Genomic DNA, 25,718 nt, shown 5'->3' on the forward strand with positions numbered 1-25,718 from the left:
ATGAAAATTATAACTCAATAAAAGTACTAGTAAAATTTTAAAAATGTAAACTGTGGTAAAGGAAAGACTTCTTGCTTATTTCTCAAAATCCTGGCTTGTACCTTGTTTAGACCCTCTGTCTCACATTACGCAAAGGCATCTCAGGAAATGGAACACCAGCCTGTGGCTTGCTCTGGAGAGTGGCCCAGTGTCTTATGCCATGGCCATATTTTACTGTTGAGATGGCAGAATAATGGACTTACTGTGTGCAAGTGTGCTCATGTGCACACACGTATGGGGGTTCACATTGTGTATATGCATCTGAATGTGTTCCTTTCCTTTTTTGAGCCTCATTTTCTCCTTCTACCTAAAGGGAATCATAATATTGGCTCTATCTTACTAAGAACGCCTGTGATTTGGTTCAGTGAGATCACAGATTTGAAACATCTTCCAAAACTCTTAACATTGATGATTGTGTTCAAATTATTCTTTTCTGATTCAAAAACAGATGTGTTGTGGGAAGGGTGTAAATAAGTAGATACATGTCCCTAAACTGCCTATTAACTTTCTTCCCCTTAAAATTCCCAGGGTTTATCTTTCTCAGAAAATGCTTCAGCAGGTAGCAGCATTTATAGCTGCTGCTTCTTCTTTCTTCATAAACAGTCAAAAAAGGTGTCCTGGAGTTCGAGACCAGCCTGGCCAATGTGGTGAAACCTTGTTTCTATTAGAAATACAAAAATTAGCTGGGTGTGGTGGCGGGCACCTGTAATCCCAGCTACTCGGGAGGCTGAGACAGGAGAATTGCTTGAACCTGGGAGGCGGAGTTTGCAGTGAGCCAAGACTGCACCATTGCACTCCAGCCTGGGCAACAAGAGAGAAAACTCCGTCAAAAAAAAAAAAAAAAAAAAAGTGTCCTATCATCTCCTGAGCAGCACATACTTACTGACTGCCTACAATATGCTATTTTTACAGAGACTCTAGAGACATGTTTTTTTGTTTTTGTTTTTGTTTTTGTTTTTTCCTGGGTCAGTGGTACAGCTTTGTTCCTAAGCAAACTAGGCTAAAGATCAACCTACTGAGATTAGTTGTGTGGCCACTTTCCCCTGACCCCAAGTGTCTTTTCTGTACCAAGCATGTGTCTTCAACCTGGATGAGTTTCTCACCTACGGAAACTGAAATAATTTCCAAGGCTTTTGTCTTCTAAGCTTGATCTCAATCTGCTGAAAGGGGTGGAGTGGATGCTTTTCAAGTAAATAATGCACTGGGGCTCTTATTCCAGTGCCTCAGAAATATTTGAATTGCTAGCATATGGGGAGTTACGATTGGAATATCCATTCCAATGGCAACTTTCCTTCCACAAAGATTTTCTGTAAAGAATTTGCATTTGTATACCTTTACAACAACTATAAAAGTTTGAGTTGAGTACTTGGAAATTTAGTGACTCTACTCTCAAGGCTAATTAGAGGAGAGTCAAATAAGGATTGGGAATATCAAAAGAGTCAACATAGAGGTGGAACTGAAGTGTTTTTGCTTGTTTGTTTGTTTTTTGTAATAAAGCTTTGGGCAAGATTAAAAAAAAAAAAAAGTAGAAGCCTCTGTGTGCTGAGAGAGAGAGAGCCCTAAGGCTAAGTATGAAAACTTTGACCTGAACTTCTCAGTAGCCAAGCTCAGAATACAACCTTGGTGTCTGAAGTATGCCCAGCTGCTTACCAATCACCCAGAACTTTTTCCATCTCAAATATTCATAGTTCCTATGTGTTTTCGAAATTTTGAAATATCGTAATCATAAAAACAGAAAGACATTACCATTTATGTGAAGGAAAGTCACAAAACCAAATGCCTCTTGCCCTTCATCATGCTCATAAAACAAATGTACAAGGCTAACCTAGAGGCTGCAAGGGAGTTGAAACCCTGAAACTTCCAAAAGTTAGTAAATGAAAATTAATTGCACAGAGGCCATTCTAATTTAGCATGCATAAAATATCATTAGTGCTATCTATATTGAGTGTTCTGCTTTTACTGTTATATTTCAGTAAACATAAAAATTAAACCTTTCCTAGGTTTTACTCCTGATCTCCTTGCTACTAAGTCTTTTTTTCCATAATGTCTTAATTCTTGAAATACAAACCATTCCTCCATGACATTTTTCAGAAACTTAATCCTAATGGTTAGAAAGTAAGGATTATATTGTATTATAAAATAGGTTATTATTGTCATCATGTGGGCAGAAATGAAAATTACATATTGTGATAAACATGAAAGCAATTATAGCTTATAGTCTTCCTGAGCCTCAGTTTCCTTATCTGTGAAATCTGTGCATGTGAGCGAGGGTGATGGACTTAGTAGTAGTTAAAGCCTCTTCCACCCCTAACTTCTCAGTCTATTCACATTTCTCACAACTCTAAGTGCAAGAAACCAACTTCAGAGACAAGACTGCTAGTTCTTTCTCATTAAGATTGAATTTGCATTTAGAAAGTGTGAAATTTAGGAAAAAATAATTGCTAGAAAAACAGAAAAAGCAATGATATTTTTATGTCACTCCATTTACTTCCTTTTTCTGAAATCAAATAGTTCTAAATTCGTTAGCAAGACATCCATGATTTCCATGATATTTCTCTAAATTCCCTTTCTAATCCCATTTGTCCACTCATCCTGCAACAGGCAACCAGCTCACTAGTTCAGGTGATAGGCTGGGGATTGCCCCCACCAGTTACTTGTGTATTTTCTCCTCCCATCCAGGAAAGCCCTTTCTTCTATCTGCTTATCAAAATTGTACCCATTCTTTATGGTCAAAGCTCAAACACTCACTTTTTTTAACTAGGTCTTTCTAATTAGACCAATCTCCCTTCTCTTTCAATCTCTAAGCATCTTAGAGGCACAGCCTATTAATGTTGAAGGGCTTATTTTATTATTTTTTATATTAAAGTTAAAATATCATATATAGTAGTCCCTGCTTATTCCCCCAGGGGGTATGTTCCAAGAACCCCAGGGAATGCCTGAAACCATCAATAGTACTAAATCCTATTTATACATTTTTCCCATATATACACACCTATGATAAAGTTTAATTTATAAATTAGGCACAGTAAGAAATTAACAAAAATAGCTAACAATAAGGTAGAACAAACACAACAATATACTGCAATAAAAGTTATGTGAATGTGGTCTCTCCCAGTCTGTCTATCAAAGTATCTTACTGTACTGTCCTCAGCTATTTTTGGACCATGGTTGACCATGGGTAACTGAAACCACTGTAAGTGAAATTGTAGATAAGGGGGCTACTATACTTTTCTTCTTACATTAAGAGCTTTTTGAGGGCAAAATTTAGGTCTTCTTGTTTGTACTTTTTTATGCTTACACTTCATGCAAGTATTTAGCAAAATGCTTTATAATGTCTTCAAAATAGTACCAGAGTAAGGTCTGGAATTTTGAGTTCCGGTTTTAGGCCCTTTATCAACTAATTATGCAGCCATACACATATTATTTAAACTCTATTAACCTCAATTATCTCATGTAATATAAGGATAAAAACATCCACTCCACATGGAGGATTAAATGCCAAAGAGCTTTTAAAATTCTAAAATATTATATTACTTTAAGAATGAAAGTTATTAATGTTGTTCTTATAATTTTATTATTATGGTAGTCACTCAATGACTACTAAAGGTGTCTTTAAAAGTGAAAAAGCAAAAATAAGTAGATAATAAATGTCACATTTGAATTTGGTTATAACAGAATGGAATGACTATACTCATTTATTTTTTCTCTCTCCCCAAACTCTATTAAAATAAAATTAAAGGAAATTTTTAGTAGCTAAAAAAGCAACATTACAAAGAGAAAAACGAGGAGACAAGAGCAGACAAGAGATTTCTATGAACTTTTAGAAATTTGAAAGTGGATGAAGGAGTAATAACTGGCATAGCAGAGCAGGGGTCATTATACCCTCTAAACCTGGAGAAGGATATTTCAAGGAGAAATCAGAGGATCCTCCCTAGGAGCCAAGGAAAGACTTGCAGCTTACGGCACCTGGGAAGGTGTCAGTGAAGGAGGGATGGAAATGAAACTACTGTGTGTAGAGTAGTTTTTCTTCATATCCCCTCTGTCTTCTGTATTCCCGTGGTCAGACATTATTTCATTCCTATTCTCTTCTCTCTCTGTTCCTCCAATCCCAGGAGACCAGAGGTTTGTATGCTAAGGAACTGAACCTTAGAGGTTCTGGACTTGAGTGCACCAGGCACAGGGAAGGATGAAGGTCAGATGTGGGACCAAAAACATAGGGAGATGAAGTGAATGTCTCCATTTTGTATGGTAATGGTAGCGCTCTCAGCTTCCTTTCTCTCCCTGCTCTTAAATGCAAGGAATAAGGCAGTTATCTTCAAAGCTAGAGACTGGAAGATTCCTCTCTGGAAAAAATAAAAGAGAGAGTTCAGGGATATGACACACAGATAATGACATATGGAGGTTCTCCAATTGGGTTGGGGGCAGATAATGGGTAAAAAACAGGCAAAAAGCAAAACAAAACAAAACAAAACAAAAAAACCTGTTTGTCATCTCATTTCTCTAAAGTGAGGCAGAGAAGTTAAGGCCAACTGTTCCCCAATTGCCATCCTCCCACACAGGGAATCTCTAATTTGCTTTTTACTGACTCATATTTAAATATGAAGTAGCATTTAATGAAGGAATATCTTTAATTTGAGGAGAAAGGTGGGGGGGGTGGAGAGAAAGTGGGAGAGAGAGAGAGAGAGAGGAAAGGGAAAGGAACTCTAAGCAAAATAGAATTAAAATTTCAAATAAAACTATAATATATTTAGACAGATAAAAGATAAGGCTGAAATCTTAAAATAAGTACAAGATATGATAAAAAAGGTGTAACTGAAGAAAATTTTTAAAAATCAGTAAATTAAAATTATGATTGCTTATATGAAAAAATGTTTAAAAATAAGATTCCAATTGTTTTTTCCAAAATTTGAACTAAAAAGCAAATGTGGAAAGACAGCATAGGAAATAAGAAAGTGAGATCATTTGAGGAGCTCTAACATCCAACAAATAGATGTGTAACAGAGAGGAGAAGTTTGTTTTTCTGCAACTAACTAGACATAGAGATAAATATTTCTAGTTTGACTGACTGACTGAGTCTTCTGCTGATTGCAAAAACAGTGCCAGCTATAAATCAGCTCATCTATAGCTTGTCTATTCTTCACTATATAAGTAGAAGGCAAGAACACCCTGCCAAGACTCTCTGATCTTGGGATCTAGGGTGCTCTTCCTATTGCTATAACGTGAATACAATAAATGTCCTTACTTGTTTATTTTTTTCTTTGTCAATGGAGACCAATAAATTAGAAAAGAAGTAATAGAATACGTTGTCAAAAAAGCAAAAAAAGAAGTCTCCAGACTGTGGGCCCAGAGGGCCCATCTCAATAGATGGAGAAATATTCATGTGAAGGTCATTGGGAATAAAAAGAAGAGCCTTAAAAGCTTCCATCTACTGTCTTCGTCCATTTTGTGCTGCTATAACAAAATACTCAAAACTGGGTAATTTATGAAGTACAGACATTTATTTCTCACAGTTCTTGAGGCTGGGAAGTTCAAGACCAAGACACCAGCAGATTCCTCATCCGGTGAAGGCCTAGTCTCTGCTTTCAAAATGGTGCCTTGAACACTGCATCTTCTGGCAGGGAGGGACGTTGTATCTTCACATGGCAGAAGGCAGAAGGGCAAAAATGGCTGATCTCCATCAGACTCAAAAGCATCTAATCTCATTCATGAGAGAGGAGCTCTTGTGGCCTAATTATTTCTTATAGGCCCCAACTCTTAATACTATCACATTGGCAACACCTGAATTTTGAAGGTGATATATTCAAACCATAGCACCTACTGAGGATCAGGAATGAAAATGGAATTGGATTTTCAACAGCAATAATAAACTCTAAAAATTAATAGAGAAATGTTTTCAAACTTCTGAAGAAACATTATTTTTAACCTGGATGTCTAGTATCAAACTTTCAGTCAGACATAAGAATATAATTAAAATAAATTTCTCAGCAAGCTATTTAATAACTACAAGCATCCTCCAGTAATTAGAGGGTATACTTCAGAAAAATACAGAACTAAATAAAGAAGCATGTGTATGATTCAGGAAATAAGGTATCTCCCCCAGAAGTGGGGTAATAAGAAGATTTAAGATGATGAGAATATGATCAGTTATACTGAATCAGGAAAACAGAGAGCTCTAAAGAAGGGCGACCATAGAGGAAAAGAAAATCATAGGTTATTTATATTTAAAAGATGTGGTAATGTAAAAAAATTGTTGAAGTATTTCTGAAGAATTGGTGATAAATATATAGAAAACCCATAAATAAAAATAATTTATACCCAAAGGATTATAAATTATTCTACTATAAAGACACATGCACATGTATGTTTATTGCAGCACTATTTATGATAGCAAAGACTTGGAACCAACCCAAATGGACATCAGTTATAGACTGGATAAAGAAAATGTGACACATATAAACCATGGAATACTATGCAGCCATGAAACAGAATGAGTTCTGTAAACCCAGCATTTTGGGAGGCTGAGGCGGGTGGATCACCTGAGGCCAGGAGTTCAAGACCAGCCTGGTCAACATGGTGAAACCCCGTCTCTACTAAAAATACAAAAATTAGTCAGGCATGGTGGTGGGTGCCTGTAATCCCAGCTACTCGGTAGGCTGAGGCAGGAGAATCACTTGAATCCGGGTAGTGTTTGCAGTGAGCCGAGATCGTGCCACTGCACTCCAGCCTGGGTGACAGAGTGGGACTCCGTCACGAAAAAAAAACAAATAAAAAAATAAATTCTTGTCCTTTGCAGGGGCATGGATGAAGCTGGAAAGCATCATCCTCAGCAAACTAATACAGGAACAGAAAACCAAACACTGCATGTTCTCACTCATAAATGGGAGCTGAACAATGAGAACACATGGACACAAGGAGGGGAACACCACACACTGGGGCCTGTCCAGGGGTTGGGGGAAAGGGTGGGGGAGAGCATTAAGACAAATACCTAATGCATGCAGAGCTTAAAACCTAGACAACGGGTTGATAGTTTCAGCAAACCTCCATGGGACATGTATACCTATGTAACAAACCTGCACGTTCAGCACATGTACTCCAGAACTTAGAGTAACATAAAAATAAAATAGATATATATAATTCGAAATAGAAGTGAACAGCATCTATTTTTCTACTCATTGTATTTTTATCAAATCTTTGACTTGATTTAATCAAAAACTGTGACAATTTGGAAGATGGAAAAGGGAAAATGTATATGGATGAGAGTAAAAACCTCATCTATGAAAAAAGAAGTAAAAAAGTGTCTAAAATGAAAAAAAATCAAGAAATGGTAGTATAAGTAATTTGCTTATATAGTGGTCATTAACAGTGGAAACACACAAAAAGGTGCATAGTTCAAATATGTGCAAGTCTAAAAGTTGGGGGAAAGGTGAAGCAAGGTATAACTTTTTTTCTCCCCACTTTTCATCCTCCCAGTAGTACTTAACTTCTTAAATCATGTTGATGTAGCAATTTTATAATAATAAAAGTGAATTCAGAAAAATTAAAATAAAAATGTTCCATATTTGAGAAGCAAAAAATACATCATTATAAAACTTGGTCATTAAACTAGAGTTTCCTTCAGCCTGTTCACACTACACGAGCCGTGGATTATATGCACAGAAGCAATGATAGCATAGCCCATTGAGCATTTTTGAGTTTAAATAAATCTTCCACAATTGCAACTTCTGTGCAATGGGAAGTAAGTTGGTAAAGTTTATTGAATTGAAAAACCTGAAATTTCTAATTGTTACAGCTTATCCTGGGTATGTGTCAGAATAGTTTCTCCTTTTTGGATTATTTAATTTTTAGAATATCAGAAGACGACTGAATGCTCAAAAATAATAATACTGCTATAAGTCAAAATAAAGTGAGAGCTTGAAAGTGGTCCAAGAAAATACCTGGCCATGCTTGTATCTGGGAGAGAAGAACAGTGAAGAAAACTGCCATTTACTGAGCACTTACTGTGCACCAGCTTTAATCACTCAACTCGTTCTGTTCTTGCAACAGCTTTGTGAGACAAATTACCACTCTCTTTGTGGAGATAAAGACATGGAGCACCAAAGAGGTGCTCTGTTAATAACCTGTTTCAGTTCACACAACAGTAAGAAGCAGAGCTGATACTGTTTTCCAGGCTTGAAACTGCTCTCAACCACCTGGTTACGCCATCCCTTAGAACTGGGTTTCTTCCTCCTATCATCCTTAAACCCAATATTCTCCAACTGGGGTCCAGCAGCCACAAGGGTGTGGCCCAAATGAGCAACTGATGTGCCAAGATATTGATCTCCTGAGTCCTTTAAGTATGCAGGGGAGGTAGAGCCTGGCCCCTTACTCAAGTGTCCCATGCTGGTGTCATCATCATCTATGTGCATCATGATGTGAATGAGGTTGGAAACTTTACTTTAGGCAACAATAAATCAGCCCCCTACAATTTGTTTTTTATTATTATACTTTAAGTTTTAGGGTACATGTGCACAATGTGCAGGTTAGTTACATATGTATACACGTGCCATGCTGGTGTGCTGCACACACTAACTCATCATTTAGCATTAGGTATATCTCCTAATGCTATCCCTCCCCCCTCCCCCCACCCCACAACAGTCCCCAGAGTGTGATGTTCCCCTTCCTGTGTCCATGTGTTCTCATTGTTGAATTCCCGTCTATGAGTGAGAACGTGCGGTGTTTGGTTTTTTGTCCTTGCGATAGTTTACTGAGAATGATGATTTCCAATTTGATCCATGTCCCTACAAAGGACATGAACTCATCATTTTTTACAGCTGCATAGTATTCCATGGTGTATATATGCCACATTTTCTTAATCTAGTCTATCATTGTTGGACATTTGGGTTGGTTCCAAGTCTTTGCTATTGTGAATAGTGCCGCAATAAACATAGGTGTGCATGTGTCTTTATAGCAGCATGATTTATAGTCCTTTAGGTATATACCCAGCAATGGGATGGCTGGGTCAAATGGTATTTCTAGTTCTAGATCCCTGAGGAATCGCCACACTGATTTCCACAATGGTTGAACTAGTTTACAGTCCCACCAACAGTGTAAAAGTGTTCCTATTTCTCCACATCCTCTCCAGCACCTGTTGTTTCCTGACTTTTTAATGATTGCCATTCTAACTGGTGTGAGATGGTATCTCATTTTTTTTTTTTTTTCGAGACAGGGTCTCATTCTGTTGCCCAGGCTAGAGTGCAGTGGTTCAATCTTGGCTCACTGCAACCTCCACCTCTAGGGTTCAAGCAATCTTCCCACCTCAGCCTCCCCAGTGGCTGGAACTACAGGCTTGTGCCACCATGCCTGGGTAATTTTTTGTATTTTTGGTAGAGATGGGGTTTTGCAATGTTGCACAGGCTGGTCTCAAACACCTGAGATCAAGTGATCCACCTGTCTTGGCCTCCAAAGTGCTGGGATTACAGGCATGAGCCATGGCACCTGGCCTATACTTCAATTTGTAAGATATCTCTGCTCAGACTTTTCAGAACTGCTTGGAAAAAAAAAAAGCATTGTATTGGGCAGGTAACTCTTTGTTGAAATAGAAAATTTTGACTTAAGGAAGGCCACATATATCAACCACTTCAATACCCTTGTTTTTCAGACAATACAATGGATCTAGACAAGTAGATAATAGAATACAAGTAGACAATACAATGGGTCCAGATAAGTAGACCTAGCCTAGAGAGGGAAGGGCTCCTCCTTCTGTTGTCCTCACCTACCCCGTGAAGCAGGAGAGCAGGGATGTTGTGGCTGTGGCTGTGCTCCTATACTTCTTCTTTTTTTTTTTTTTTTTTGGAGACTGGGTCTCATTCTGTTGCCGAGGCTGGAGTGCAGTAGTTTGATCATGGCTCACTGCAACTTCCACCTCCCGGGCTCAAGCAATCTTCCCACTTCAGCCTCCCCAATGGCTGGGACTAGAGGCTGCCAGCTGCAGCTCTGACCAGATGGCATTGCAGCAGCTGGTTGCTGGCCCATCTTTTCTTTTAGAAAGGGAGCTCCACAGGAAGAAGCACCAAGTCCTATATATCTGTATGTGTCCAGCACTGGAACAGTGGCTGGCACATAGCAGGCACTCAATATTGGTTAAGTAAAGGGATGACCAAATAAAGAAATATGTTCAAGGGATTGAAATTCAAGCTTTATTTCCCTAACTTGCTAGCTGTCAGATCTCTGACAAGTCATTTATATTGGCAAACGGGAATAAAGGAAGTATGTGTTAGGTAATCACGAATTACACGAAATCATCATCATGATAAAATAATAGCAACTAATATTTTGTGTGCATTTACTATGTGACAGGCAAAGTTACAGTGTTTTGCAAATATTAACTCATTTAATTTTAAATGCATGTATATGAATACATTCATATAAATAGTCTATGTATGAGACTGGTTAGAGCTCCCTTTCTAATATATTTCTCACTGCATTTGCATTCAGTTTGGGGCATATTTGGTTTCAATTTCTGGTACTCCCTTGGGAGCAGATAGAATGGTGCAGATGACTTAGACCGAGACTAAGTGTTAGAGCGATTATCCTGCTGTTCTGTGAAAATGGCACTGGGGGATAGAGAAAGTGATGGGGGATCACATTTCTTATAATGGGTGGCTCTATCTGTCTTAAGAAAGAGAGAAAATTAGTATTCTCCTAACAGAATGTCACAGAAGAGTTCAACCTTCTTCATAATACTGTAATTAGTATTTCATATACTATAATTTTACTCTTGATGAGATAAGCACTTTCTGAAGAAATTTCAATATCTATATTGCTAGTGCTAGCAAAAAAAAGCAATTTAAAATGACACATTTTAATACATAATAGCTGCCCCAACCTTTTGATGTAGCAGCATGAATATCAAATTCTCTGGGTGAGAATGAGGTTTGAGGTGCCTTCAAGGGGTTGGTGCCTTTATAAAGAACACAACACGTATCTGCTGAATGGAGCCAACCTCAGCCCCCTGGGTCTTTTAGTGATCAGACTGGTGAGAAAATTCCCTTCAGCTAATCTTGTCATAATTCAAGCCGACTTAACCACAGGACATGCTAGGAACCTAGTGACATTGCTTGTAGATAAGCAGGAAGAAGGGTTATAATAATTTTGAGTCACCTACCGTGTACTAGGCATCATGCTTTACAAACAGTATGCCATTAATCCTCATAGTATAGATGAGAAAAATCAATGCTCAAAAGAGTGAACTTACTACTGAACATGTAAGACCAATAGGTATTAACCCACATCTACCTAATTAGAAAGTCCATTCTCTGAACATTGCAATAGGCTGCCCCCCTGAAACAGGTTGTTTATAACAGAATTGCTTGGTGAGTGAATTTGATCCCTTAGCTACATTCACTGAGGATAAGTCACTGAAAAGAAAAATCATGGACACCAAAAATTTCCAATGTATTTAAATAGCACTGATAGGGATATACACGCTCTGAAAATATCCTAGCTGGTAAGACAGCCAGGGGTTGGAATAAAGAAATGCTATCTTTGGTTCGTTGTATTTTCTATGGCTTTCAAGTTAAGACTGCCTGCAGTGACCACAACAGAAATGGCTGGTGATTACAAATGCTCATAAACATCCGCAACACATACATTTTTCTGAAAAGTAGCAATAATAATATTGCTTTGGCATTGTACTATCTTCCTGTGAGTTGTTATTTCAACAGACAACTTTGATCATTTTCCAAAACAGCTATCAGAAATGTACAGATTGAGGCAGCTACTGGGCACTGCAGGTTGGGGGTAATTAAACCAGGTTTCCTCCACTTGGATGGTGCTCCTGACCAGTGCTAATGATTATCATCACTGCACGGACAGCATAAATACTAGTGCTATTATCGCTGATAGTATGAGGAGGAAGAAGAAGAATGAAACCAGAAAGGAGAGCCAGAAAAATGACAAGGAAGGAAGTGGAGATTATTTATATGTTATTTACTATGTCGTGTTCATTTATGTGCTCAGCATGTAGCACGTTTTCTGGTAAATAATTGATTTCAATTAAGAATTATCAAAGGCATGGAAGTGTTTACAAATGGATGAATGGCTAAACGTTAAGAACTACCCTCATGTTTTACTTTGTTGGGGTTGCCACAACAAAATACCAGTTTACTGGGTATCTTAAACCAAGAAAATTAATTTTCTCAGTTCTGGAGGCTATAAGTCCAAGATCATGGCACCAACCAGGTTGGTTTCTTCTGAGGCCAGTCTCCTCGGCTTCTATACACCTGCCTTCTCGCTGTGTACTCAAATGAACTTTTTCTCGGTGTGCAACATGTCCCCAGTATCTCTTCCTCTTTTTTTTTAAGGACATCAGTCCTATTGAATTAGAGCCCAACCCTTATGATCTCATTTAACCTTATTTACCTACTTAAAGTCACTATATTCAAGTACAATCACGTTGGGGGTTAAGGATTCCATCTATTAATTTTGGGGAGAGTATTTAGTCCGTAACACCAGAAAATTCAATTGTAACTTGAATGCTGTCTTTATCATGAATTACTTCCGGATTCTTTCAGTTAAAATTACTATCTCTATCTTGAGCTTTCCTGTCACATTATAAATATCTATGCTAGAACTTCATCAGTTTGCCTTTTGTTTGAATATAGCAGAAACCTCCTAGCTGGCCTCTTTGTCTTTGGTCTTACTCTCCTTTTTCCTCTCTCATTCTGCATAGCTGTCAAAGCGAACTCACTAGAATGCTCATGAGATTGTGTTATTTCTCAGCTTTAAACTCATCAATGAGTTTATGAATATAAGTACAACTCCTTAAGATGAGGTTAAAATCTCTGCACAATCTGAAACACCGTCTGTGTAATAAAACTTGTCTTCCAAACCTCTCCACATCACACTCTGGCCACCCTATATCAAAGGAACCTCTGCTGTTCCAGATGTCTTGGCTGTAACCATGTTGTCCTTGCTTCCCGTGGATTCCTGGTCCAGAGTTCTACCCACTTCATTGCAGTGGCCTATGGCCATGCACATGCACATACGCCTCGATCTCGCCAAGATTAAAAACATCCCTTTCTCCTCCACTCAGACTCTTCTTGTTCTTTCCTTTGTGCTTTCAAATGTTCATTCCACTGTAAAGTGCGCCCTACATGGGAGTCACAATAAGATGTATGTAGGAATAAGTATACACATTAAAATCTTGGCAGGAGTAGTTCCAACTGATGATAACCATCAGACCAATGTTATTAGATAACAGCTCTGGAACTCTGGAAAAGAAAGTGGAAACTCTGGAAAGGAAACTCTGGAAAAGAAAAACCTGAAGGCATATGACAGAAAATAACAGGAGTCAGATATGGTGAGGGAGGTATTTATTCTCGAGCCATCTTTGATGGCTTTTGTCTAAGAACAGGCCCTGTGGGCGTCATACCCGGTAGGTAAAACTCAGTTGGAAAACATATCATTTTAGTGACTTGAAGAACCAGAAGAGAAGGGTTATTGTGATAGCAATAGTGTAAAAGTGAAGGAGAAAATCCAAGAAAGGAGAAAGCCAATGAACAGGAAGGCTAGGTTCTATACATAAAATGTGCCCAAATCTCTGTTTAATCTTTGAACTATGCAGGTACAAGGTAGATCCAAGCATCTCAAATGAGTAAAAGAAGAAAACAGAGATTTCAGTTGATGCATACCAGAGGAAGGCCAAAGTTTGGAGTTTGAGTTCAGTCAAGTTAATTGTTTGTCAAAGAAATAAATGAACGTCAAGTAAATATATTCAAAGAAACATAACAGAATCCAGAGTCTGTACAATATGTGAACCACAGTGTTTGAGGCACAATGCTGGAGGTCAAGGGAGACCAAAAAGCAGTATCTAGCAAACGACAACTATGGCCTCTTCAAAAGCAGGCTGAGAATAAAGATGTATTAGATAAATGGAAATGGACGGGATTTGCCTCCAGCAGACCTATACCACAGAAAATGCTGGAGGGAGTTTATTAAGACAGAAATAAGATTACAACAGATGGAAAACCCAAGAAGGAATAAAAAACACTGGAAATGGTAAAATGTGGGTAAATATAAAAGACTATATTTCCTCTAAAATATATATGACTGTTTAAAGAAAAAAATGATATAAATTGGGTTGTGAAGTTTACAATATACATAGACACAATACATATGACAACTCTAGCATACGGAAAGTGGAGGTGTTAAGTAGAATTACAAGGTCCTTAAATAATCTGGTACAATTTTAACTCTAAGTAGACAGTATGAGGTTAAGGATGTATCCTTTAATCCCTAGAACAACCACTAAAAAAAAAATAGGTAATAAGTCAATAAATTAAAATAAAGTTCTAAAATAATATTTAATTAATACAACAGAAGACAGAAGATAGAAAAAAGAAAAATTAAAAATAGATGGAAAAAATGAAATAAATAAAATGGTAGACATAAACCCAACCATATTATTATTATATTAAAAGTTAAAAACATATTATATTAAAACTAGGTAAACAACAGGTTTGCATTCTGAGTATTTGTTCAACACCAGTGTGGTGTTGATGGGGCACAAGCCCAGGCCTAACCATTTAAGTAACAGTGTTCCTCTGACACATAACAGTTATTCCACAAACAAGAGGATCTACGGCTCAAAACACTCATGTAATGGTTTCTTTATTTGAAAAGGTTTTCAGTTCATTTTCTAATGTTTCTTACATATATATTTTTCAAGACATGTTGCAAAATAAACTTAAAATACAAATATATTTGAAAAGCTATATATATTTCAAATATATTTGAAATAAATGTATTTGTAGTTTTAAATGTGCTAATGTACATATTGATAAACTAAACATTTCACCACCAATCCTTTATATTTTTGTTTAACTTAATATTAATAGAACATTTGACAAGCCTAGTGTCATCCAGATCACACTTTGGGAAGTGGTGCCTGAGACTCCTCACCCTCTGTCTCTGTTCTGTGGAGGCCTGTACCAACCGCAAATTGGCAAGCATCGTGCTGAAGAAAGAAAAGACCTTATCCAGCTATTTAGAGGAGATGTGACAAATTACAGTGACAGAATACCTTACATTATACAGATTTTACTGTCTCTGGAACCCTCCTGGTTATTCTTTTCATGTTTCATCTTCATGGTGGCCTGATGAAGACAACAAGGAAGGTCTCTCTATTGCTTTTGCCGCCACTAACGACATCATCAAGTGGGATTTCAAGAGGTAGGGCTGCAGGAATTATGTGGGCACAGGAATTCAGTGACTCAATATGTTTATCCAGACAGGGGTTCCACAGAAATTATTAGCCCGAAGCTCTTACCCACCCTAGGAATGTCCCTGTCTAAACTATAAAAAGAACTTTGATTATCCAGGCTTGGGAAAGTTAGTCAAATGTCCGGAGGAAACCTGGTTTCTTCTTTCATAAATGGTGTTAAAATTATCCTGGTATTTTATTGAGAAATAAATTACATCCATAAAGAAATGAATAGAATATACATTTATTGGTCTTTTTCTAATATTTCTTATACATTTTCTTTTCCAAGACATATTGCAAAATAAACTTAAAATATGAATATATTTTAATACAGTAAAACTAACACAAACTTTAAATATCTGGACCAAGAATATTGGGAACAGCTGTAGCTAGCATTTGAGTTTGGGTATGGCAAATGCCAAAGCCCACACAGCTTGATGCATAGCAGGTGAGGAACCATTTCAGTTTTTCCCCTTTCTCCTTTCCTTAGGAAAACTTTTTTTCCAACCACCCTTTATATGGCTGATTCTGTATGTAGGAACTTTCACCAGTGTGTCTATGCACAATCAAAGCATATGTGCATTTGCCTTTCTAGAAAGAGGGGTAGGAGCCCTAAAACCAACATTATGTCAAGGCATCTTTTCAGGCACACAGTGAACAGCTTCAACCAGCCTGTTGAGACTTTCACAACTACCCTGTAATTCAACATTAAATACTTTCAGAAGCCTGGGAATCGCATTGAATATGCAAATTAAAACTCCCATGAAAAATCACACTGCCCACCATTGTAATGGTTTAATTACTGATGATAATAGCAGTTGTATGTCGATGAGCCCCAGTAAAACCTTCCAGCAGCTTGTAGAAATACGTGCCTTCTAGCCTAAGATGGGATGGAGTCTAAGGTAGACATAACATATGCTATCCCTTTCTTTTCCCTTTCCCCTTCTTTATGAACCTGGAAGATACTGTAAATTTATTTCAGAGAGTCAACATAATTTACGTAACCACCTTTGCCTTTGTTTAACTCCCCCTTTACTTCTCTGTTTCTGCTTGACACGTGAAATTAATAATTAGGGTGAAAAATTATAATCACACCCAATAAAAGGCATCAGTTGATTGGGTTATCAGAGGTATTCCCTGGCACCAGGATTCCATGTGGTGAGGCCTTTCAGGTGCTGGTTTTGATTTTTCCCAGTGTGCATTTTGCTCCCACAGAGCTCTCTTAGAAGCCTACAGAAAAATGGGGAATGTAGATAGAATTGCATGCTGAGCTAATTAGGCTTCTATACTCAATTCTTTTGTCGGAGTGGAGTAGTTTTGGAGGGGAAGAGCAAAGCGCATCTTTACTCCAACACCTCATTGCTTCCCTATGCCAAGCAATATTGGAACGACACTCTGCAGCATTGGCCCATTGGTCATCATGGTGGGGTGCTAATTCTTTAAGCCTGAAGCATATGGCAATGAGCTTGCACTCTGGAGTTTAAAGGAAATTAGACTTGGCTAAAGTTACTTGGATTTAAGTTATAGAGTGTTATGGACAAAGTACAGGCCTTGCAGTCCCCTAGACCACTAGCTCTGTTACTAGCTGTGTGGCATTAGGCAACTCTTTCCACTTTTCTTGATAGTAGTTTATGCATTTATTTGTCAAATGAGTATGTGTAATGTACTCTTTGAAGTAATACTCAGTATTAAATAAGGAAATGTAGGTAAAGTACTTACACCTGGTACCTTGCGGTTTCTCAGGGCACAATAATTCCCTTTCATTGCATACAAATATTGGCAAATGCTCCTTTAGCTCTCTTTTTATTTTTCTTCCAATTTAGGAGCACTACGATCCTATAAGTGGGATTCAGTTTGTGGGGAATAGAGGCCACGGCTTCCTGCATGTGGAGACTGCCATGTTTGTGCATGACTGCAACCAGCCCAGAAGCTGTATTTACAGGAAACACAGAGTTAAGTTTGATGGAAACAAGCAGTAATGTTATCTTTTGGAAAAAAGCAATATTAATACAGGAAGATCCTGATATAACATGATGTGAAATTGCTAACATAATAAAGCTATATGACATTTCTGCCTCAGTGTGAGTTCTTTCTAGAAGTCAACCTAAGAAAAAGAATCCAGGTAAGTGAATAAATGAGGTTTCTCTCTCCATCTCGGAGTGGTCCCTGATGTTCAATATAAAGGATGACAATGTTTTCCCCTGTGAAAGCCGCCCTACAAATTCTTGCTTCTCCCCTTATCAGCCCAGTGACTAGCCAACACAGGGGAAAATAATACCTACACACTCGGGATGTTGCTTAGCACATACATGAGATGCAGTGGGGTAAAGTGGCTAATACTGCAGTTTCTGGAGCAAAATTACCAAGGTTCAAATCCTGGCTCTGCCACTTAGAGGCCATGTGACTTTGCACAAGTCACTTAACCTCTCTCAGGTTTGGCATCGTCATTTGTAAATTTGGAAATAACAGTACCTAATCATTAGGCTTGCTGCAGAGTTAACACTATAAAGTGCTTTGAACAGAGCTTGGCACAATGCAAGTGCTCAATAAATATAAGCAATTGTGTCTCAGACATGTTAGACTTTGCTATTCTTAAATTCGATAATACATTCTGGCTTGCCAAATTGGGAATAACTATTTTTGAGTTAACCCAAATATGAATATCTGATCAGTGTATTGAAAATGTAAAGCAATGCTATTCCAATTATAGCACTTAATTGTGGTTAGTTTTTCTCCACATGCTTCTTTATTACAAGACTGAATTCTTTGAGAACAGGGACTGTCTGGTTTTCTTCTGTATTCAGAGTGCCTAACAGTATGTTTGGCACAGAGTGGGTAGTCAATAAAACTTGGCTGAAAGGTTGAATAATAAATTGACCAGGTAATTTATGAATGAACCAAAGAATGATTGAAAGATCTACACCATTTGTGTTCACACCCTCCCTCTTTCCTTATGTCTCCATGATTGTGTCTCTCAGAGATAATTCATTCTGCATTGGGGCTAATGATAAAAGAGGCCATTGTGAGAAGGGGCCAACTCTCAAGCCCAGTCACTCCCTTCCTCATTGCATCTGCTTGTGTTTATGTAAGCAGAAAAAAAAAAGGCATGCATTATGTTTTTATGAGCCTTGCGATTTATTCTGTTTTGTTGTCAGACCTTTGGGAATGCATTCTATAAACTTTATTGAGACAAGATATCTAGAGACGTTTGCATATGTCTGAGCTCAGCATGATATTACTTTGTAATGCACTTTTGACTTTGCAGGAAGAGGATACAGTAAAAAATGTAAAACAGCAGTCGCTGGGTTTTTTTTTTTATTACCTGCATTTTGCCTTCCTGGTTTCAAAACAAGCATCTCATTCAAATGAAATAAACGAATAAGCATTAGTTTGGCCCAGTTATAAATGGGGTATTTCTGTCATTGGGTTAGAAACAGAGCTTTACTCCATGACAACAGGTACAGGGCATAAGGTGGATAGCATTCTTGTCAGTTGGGATCAGTGCCAGCTCTCCATTCTCTATATATTAGAAAAACAACCATATAGTGTCTGGCAACAAGGAAGATGATTGCAAATCCAGACTCACAGAGTCTCACATAAAGAAGGAATTTAACTTCCACCTTGGGGAGAAAAAGTCTCAGGGAGGTTTGGGGATGTACCATGGTCACATATTCAGTGCCTTGTCCTTATCATACAGTGGGAAAGAGGTGAAGGTACTCAGGGCTGAAACTGAAGTATGAAATCCTTATCATGAGGTCAGGGCTAGAGCATGAAACTGGACAACAAGGAGGCTAGATGTTGCCAAGTACAATGGAAAAGTACTGAAATGATGACAAATTCCAGCAATACTGGGATAAGAACTAAAGCCTGCTTGTTAATCTGAGGTCAAGCAAGACAGGTGTTGATAAGGAGGCAAGACGTGGAGAAGAAATGCTGGGAAGAAAGTGGGTGAGGAGCAGTTCTGAGACAAAGGGTCTTCTCTGCTCAGCCCTATCCCCTTGGTAAAGGTGGCTGTTGCAGAGAAGAGAAGGCAGCTAACAAATTCAGGCACGGAGCTCCAACATTCATCTGCCATCTGCAGCGCTTGGCCTTTCCTCTTAGACCAGACCACCCAACCACAATGTTAGAAGTTTATATACATATACTCATATCTTTTTTTTTTTCCTGGAATTTACCCATAGGTGAGCAGCTACTTGCAGGTTAATTGAACAAATCTTTTCAAGAAAACTGACCCTTGGAAACAACCCTTCAGGCTTGCAGCAGAATTTTTCACTGTAAAATTTCTAATCACAGAAATATCCTAGGTCTCAAAGAATCAAATGATCGATGTTTAGGGCTCAGGTGGTTTTGTGGTAAAATAAAAGGAATTGAGACATTAAAATTTGGACCTTTCAGGAATTTCAAAAGGGAAAAAATCCTTCAATATTAATTTTTTATCCCTACATATAATAAACTTTGAAGGTTACAGAGTGTTTTCTCATCCTTTACAATAATCTTTGATAAGAACAGGGAGGTTAATTGATTTGCCTGTGATTATAAAGCTAGGAAGTGGCACAGCTAGGATTTGAACCCGTGTCCTTTAGATAACATGGTGGCATTTCCTTCCCACTGCATGCCCCCTAAAAACATTTGTGCTTATATTAGTGGGAATATGGGAAAATTTTAGTGTTCATAAAATAAGTGGACGTGGCTTTCCCTTACTTTAGAAGCTGATTTTATACCTCAGGTAGAAAGTCATTTGTTCCACAAATGTAGTTGTGTCTATATGTGTTTTGTGCACATTATCTATTAGCCCAGATTGCTGAGGGAGAAGGTGGGGTGGGAGGGAGGGGAAGAAATTACGGTAATGAATATAACCCTGGTTTTAGAATTACACTTCCTGGCTTAGTATTTGGGTTCCACTGATTATTGACTGTATGTTTTCATAGAGTTGACATCAGGAAGCCTTCCCTGACCTTTCCTATCCCTCCTCTGCCCTTGCCATGGCTGGGCTAGAGGCCCTCCTTCTGCTTATAAAGCATCCTCTGTTACCTCTGTCATATGATTTATCATTCTATAAAAAAGTTTGTTGAGGACAGGGGCTGGAAAGGCTTACTGTCTCACCAAGGCCTAGCCCTGTGCTTGATATATGGTGTGTTCTTAATAAATATTGGTCTATATACTAGATAACTTCCATTTGCCTCTTCATGTCTGCCATCCATCCTTTCCCACTCTGCTTTCTGCCCTAAGGAGAAGGCCCCTAAGGGCTATATTATTAGGGCTCCTATGCCCTCTGGTTCCACTGAGCTCAGCCAAAGGGGAGCCTGAAGAAGGGAACAGTGGAAGAAAAAAGAGTAAGGTCAGAATATTTCCCCAGAAAAAACCACCAGGGCTGGCCATGTCCCTTGATCAAGTGTTACTGTTCCTTCCAGGATGGGCTCTACATGCCTTTCTCTCATTCCAGGCTCTAGTATCCTCCCATCCATTCCCTCAAGCTTTCAGAACTACGGTGATAACAGCTCTCTTCTGCTAACCCTCAGGTTTGTAAGACTGTCTTTGATAGTTCCCCTATATTCTGTCTATTCTTTCATAATTAGTCCCCTTAAAAAAACTCTTTTAATTAAAATATTCACTAACTTACTGATTGATATATTTGACTGAATAAATTTTTGCTCTTAATCTATCCTTAGCTATGGTTTCCTCATCTGTAAAATAGGGATAAAATGTCTTAAAACATAGCTATTGGGTGATTAATCCGAATAATATATATACCATGCTTGGCTCAGTGTCCCACATAAAATCAACACCTAATGTGTTCAATTATAATAGTGGTAATGATAGTAATAATAACTGCTGAGGCCAGGAGTTCAAGACAAGCCTGGCCAACATGGCAAAACCCCGTCTCTACTAAAAGTACAAAAATTAGCCAGACGCGGGTGTGGTGGCAGGCGCCTGTAATCCCAGCTACTCAGGAGGCTGAGGCAGGAGAATCGCTTGAACCCGGGAGGCAGAGGTTGCAGTGAGCCAAGATCACACCACTGCACTCCAGCCTGGGTGACAAGAGCGAGACTCTGTCAAAAAAAAAAACAAACTGATTTGATATGGTCAACCAGCCTAATTATAAAGATACATGGTGAGATGAGAGCCGATAGGCTTAATGAGACCTTAAAATGCATCATGAACTTATTTATTTATGTACCAAACACTTACAGAGCATGTTCCCAATGTTAGCTGCTAAGAATACAGGGGCAAACAAGACAGACTTGCCCACTGTTTTTACCATTGCATTAGCAGAAGCTGCTATCATCTCACCTGAATCATTGCACCCTCCTAACTTGCTTCCCTGCCTCCACTTTGCCAGTCCCCAGACCCCATCTGTCTTCAATACAGCGGTCTTTCAAAAACATAGATCACGTCCATCTTTGTTTAAAATATGATGATGGCTCCTGAAAGGTACTGGGATTAAATCCACTCTCCTAGAGCCTGAGGTGGGCTGGCCCCTGCCTAGCTCCTGTCTAATCTTGAGACACTCTTCAATTAGCTTGCTGAATTCCAGCCAGTTCATTAAGAATTGGTCTTGCTCAGTTCTTAAAACCACCCAGTTCTCACCTCATCTATTGTCCCTATGTTTGAACACTTACTTTCACGAATCCATCTATGTCTCTGGCCCTTCCATTTCATCAGGATCCCTGCCTTATAGTACTTATTCCTTTTTGTAATTTTTTTTTTATTTTAAGTTCTGGGATACATGTGCAGAACATGCAGGTTTGTTACATAAGTATACATGTGCCATGGTGGTTTGTTGCACCTATCAACCCGTCATTTAGGTTTTAAGCCCCGCACGCATTACATTTGTCAATTAATACATCTCCCCAACTAGAGAGTAAGACTAAGGATGGCAGGGATGTGGACTTTTTGCTTAGTGTCATGTCCTCTATCACCATACAGTAAGTGCTCAGTGACCAAGACATGGTCCTTACCTCAGCAAAGCTCATCATTTTGTTCTTGTGGCTCCTATTAGCAATGGAAAGATATAAGACCTTTACTCTATTTATAGCCTCTAAGTAGGAAGACCTCATAAAATATAAAGAAGCTAAGAGACAATTGTGGGGATAGTGGAGAAATTTGACACTTAGAATTAGATCACATAGATTAAACTCCACTGCTCTTTTAAGACCAAATCAGCACACACAAGTAACTTAACTTTTTCAGAACCTCAGATTTTGTCATTAAAATGAGAATAATAATTACCACTTCACAAGATTTCTGGAGGATTGAGTGACATAAAATATTAAATGCACCTAGTGCAGTGCCTGGCACAGAGTAAAAGTTCAATAACTTTTATATTTTTACTTGTTTTGATCACTAGTATTATCATCTTTACCACAATATTCACCTTATTCCATGAAATGAAAGACCTGTAGAAATGTACATAAAAATAAGTGGATGAGATTGTTACATATGAGGCAACCACCCACTACCTATCTTAATGAAATGTCAAAAACAGAACTTAAGAAGTTTATATATAGTACAGTTAGAAGCCAGCTTTTCAGAAATTTCTCAGCCCTTCAGCATGAATCTAAGGAATAAGTTTAGAATTAGGTGTAGAGTTGTTAACTAAAAGAATGGGAATGGATATAATGGGAGTGCTGGAGTCTCAGAGCTGGAAGGAGGCTAGAAAGAGACAGGAGTTTTAGGCCTTTGAAGTGGAGGGGCTCCCCATGATCCCAAAACCCACAGGATGGTCTAGAACAGACAGTCAAAGAAAGTCCTGAAGTTAAGAGGAAAAATGTGTGTGTGTGTGTGTTTGTGTGTGTATAAAGTTTTATATATGCATGTGTATATACACGTACATAGATATGTTTATATATAATATTTTATACATTACACAAATACATTTATATACATGTTAAGTTGTAAAAACCAGTATTGCCACAAATGAAGGCTGTCATTGGCAAGACTTTGGTCTGGAGGTGGTTCTTTGGACTTGACAAAGATACTCAGGTGAAAAAGCAGCAGCATTGAGACCACTTGGCAGAAGCCAGGAAACTTTCAGTGGCCTCGGACCCATTCATCCAAATACAACAGTAATTATGTAATGTTTACAGAATGGCAAATTATTTTATTACACTGGAGGATAGAAATGGGGCTCAGCGTATGGCTTCTCCCATTGGATTGATGCTCTAACATTCCTTTTTGTGATAATCTATCCACATATGAATCAAACCAAGTCCTAGATTATTGAAAATCATTTAAACACCCAAGTAGATATCAACAATACCAGAAACCACCCCCTCCCGGCATCCTCTTTTTATGCTTTCATTCTGTCATCATGCCATCACCATTTTGGGATTGTTGTGTATATTGCTCCCCAGGACAAAGTGTGGTGATGGGTAAAGAGCAGGGCCTTCAGGTCTGCCAGAGGTGGACAGGAAGCCCAGGCTGGCTTCTAACTAAAAAGACACCTCCCTTGTCCCATTTATATATATATAAAATTATATATGTGATTATATGACACATAAAATTATATATATAATTATATATATTATATATACACACACATATATATATAACTTTAAGTTTTGGGGATACATGTGCAGAATGTGCAGGTTTGTTACATGGGTATACATGTGCAGTGATGGACTGGATAAAGAAAATGTGGCACATATACACCATGGCATACTATGTAGCCATTAATTAATATTTATGGTACTTTTTATTTAGTTTTATACATTGTCTAAAATCTGTAGTGGACTGACACAGAAAAAACAGTTCCTATTTCCTGACCTTAATTTCTCAGAGCCTCAGTTTTCTCATCTGCAAAGTGGAGATAATGGTACGTACTCCAGTGGAATATATATTAATATTATGCCTTATCATACAAAGAATTCAGGAAATAGAGGTACTTTGGAAAGGATTAAATGAGGCAAAAAAAGTAAACTGCTTATCAAAGTGTTTGGAACAAGATACACAATCATTTTCTATTAATCCTCTTTCTCTGCTTACGTATTTTCCTCTTGCAGTAGTAAATGGAAAAATTAGCTTAACTTCCTCCCTCCATCTCTTCTCACTTCCCTGCCTCTTTCTACTTTTTACTGAAACAAATTAATAAGCTTTTACTGAAACTACAATGGACAAAGCATGATGCTAGACACCAAGGACGTAAACATAAAGAAGGAAAGATCTCTAACTTAAAGAAACTCATCCTAGTGGGGAAGAACACAAATAGGCAGTTATGTTTTGAGATGTATTATATTGGGGATATTACAAAGTGCTACGCAACCACAAACGAAGGCTTACTCGGGAGTGGACTCATGAGTTGGCTCTTACACGTTGAGCCTGATGTCAATTCTGTTCCTAGAGAGTGTTTGCTATCTGTGACCACTTCTTTTCAGTCTCGGGGGATCTCTATTTGTGTGTCAGAGGAAGGACCTTTCTAAGGTTGGTTGGATTCTAGACACAAACCATCTTCCTAATAAATGACAAAATCCACTTAAGGAATAAATGTTTGGGGATTTGTCCTCAGTTTGGCAAAAGGAAGACTTGAGTGGCCTTCCAAGGAAATTGGACTACTTGGCCCTTTGATTCTGTCTTATGCCCCCACCAGCCTGCCTGATGCTATGAGAATCAGAGATTGCTAGGAAACAATTCTTCCTTCTCCTCATTCTTCTCTTTTGTTAAGCTCAGTGCTTTCTTTGCAAGCAGAGAGGAAGTTAGCTCTGACGATACTGCAATCTGCGATATTTGGGGAAAAGATCACATCGCTGTTATTTATTGGAACCGCTCTTGCCTCCCACGCAAGTCCTTGTGATATAATCTGGATAATGAAAGTTTTACTGCTTGCATTTACACATCTATTCAAAAGAGTTCTTGCCAGCCACTGGCCCTTTTGAAAAGAAGGCTTATAATAGATTCTAACATCTTTATTGACACAGGTATTGAGTGGCTTCTAGAAATGTATATTCAATACGTCTATATTTTGGCTTCACTATTTTTCACTTTTTGCAAGCAAAAGTCTTAATAACAGATGTAGTTGATATCATTTACATGGACATTATCTATATAGATATCTGTGTCCATATCTGCTTCAATTACATACCTCTCTTTGGATAACAGCATCCTACTTCTTGGGAAAATGTTCCTTCTGTCTACTAAAATCATGTGGTCCTAGTGGAAATAGTGAATCTCAGAATGCTACCTCCTTGATACACATGTGAACGATTGATCTAGGATGGGCCAATCACAAACCTTCCCCAAGAATTTTCATGCTGGAAATAAGAAAAAAGCCTCTGTCTTCATGGTGATTTAACGTGGCGGGATGTTGCTGTCCCTCAAGCTGCTGAGGAAAGTAGAGATGGAGGATAAAGAGAGGAACTTGGTGGAGTTCCAGACCCAGGTCCCTGTCATATCGGAGTTATTCCTACATTCCTACTCTTCTTCCATTTGGTGATGAGCCAGT

At 38.3% G+C, this 25,718-nt stretch overlaps 1 long non-coding RNA gene across 1 annotated transcript in view; it reads left to right on the forward strand.

Annotated features, from left to right (window-relative positions):
- Positions 1 to 17,309, forward strand: part of LOC129525457 (uncharacterized) — a 37,383-nt gene extending 20,074 nt beyond the window's left edge. Inside the window, exon 3 of the long non-coding RNA XR_008669768.2 lies at positions 17,104 to 17,309. This is a non-coding gene — a long non-coding RNA (uncharacterized lncRNA). The remainder of the gene's footprint in view (positions 1 to 17,103) is intronic.
- The last annotated feature ends 8,409 nt before the right edge of the window (positions 17,310 to 25,718 follow it).

The sequence above is a fragment of the Gorilla gorilla genome, chromosome 9 (assembly GCF_029281585.2).
Source record: "Gorilla gorilla gorilla isolate KB3781 chromosome 9, NHGRI_mGorGor1-v2.1_pri, whole genome shotgun sequence".
Lineage (NCBI taxonomy): Eukaryota > Metazoa > Chordata > Mammalia > Primates > Hominidae > Gorilla > Gorilla gorilla.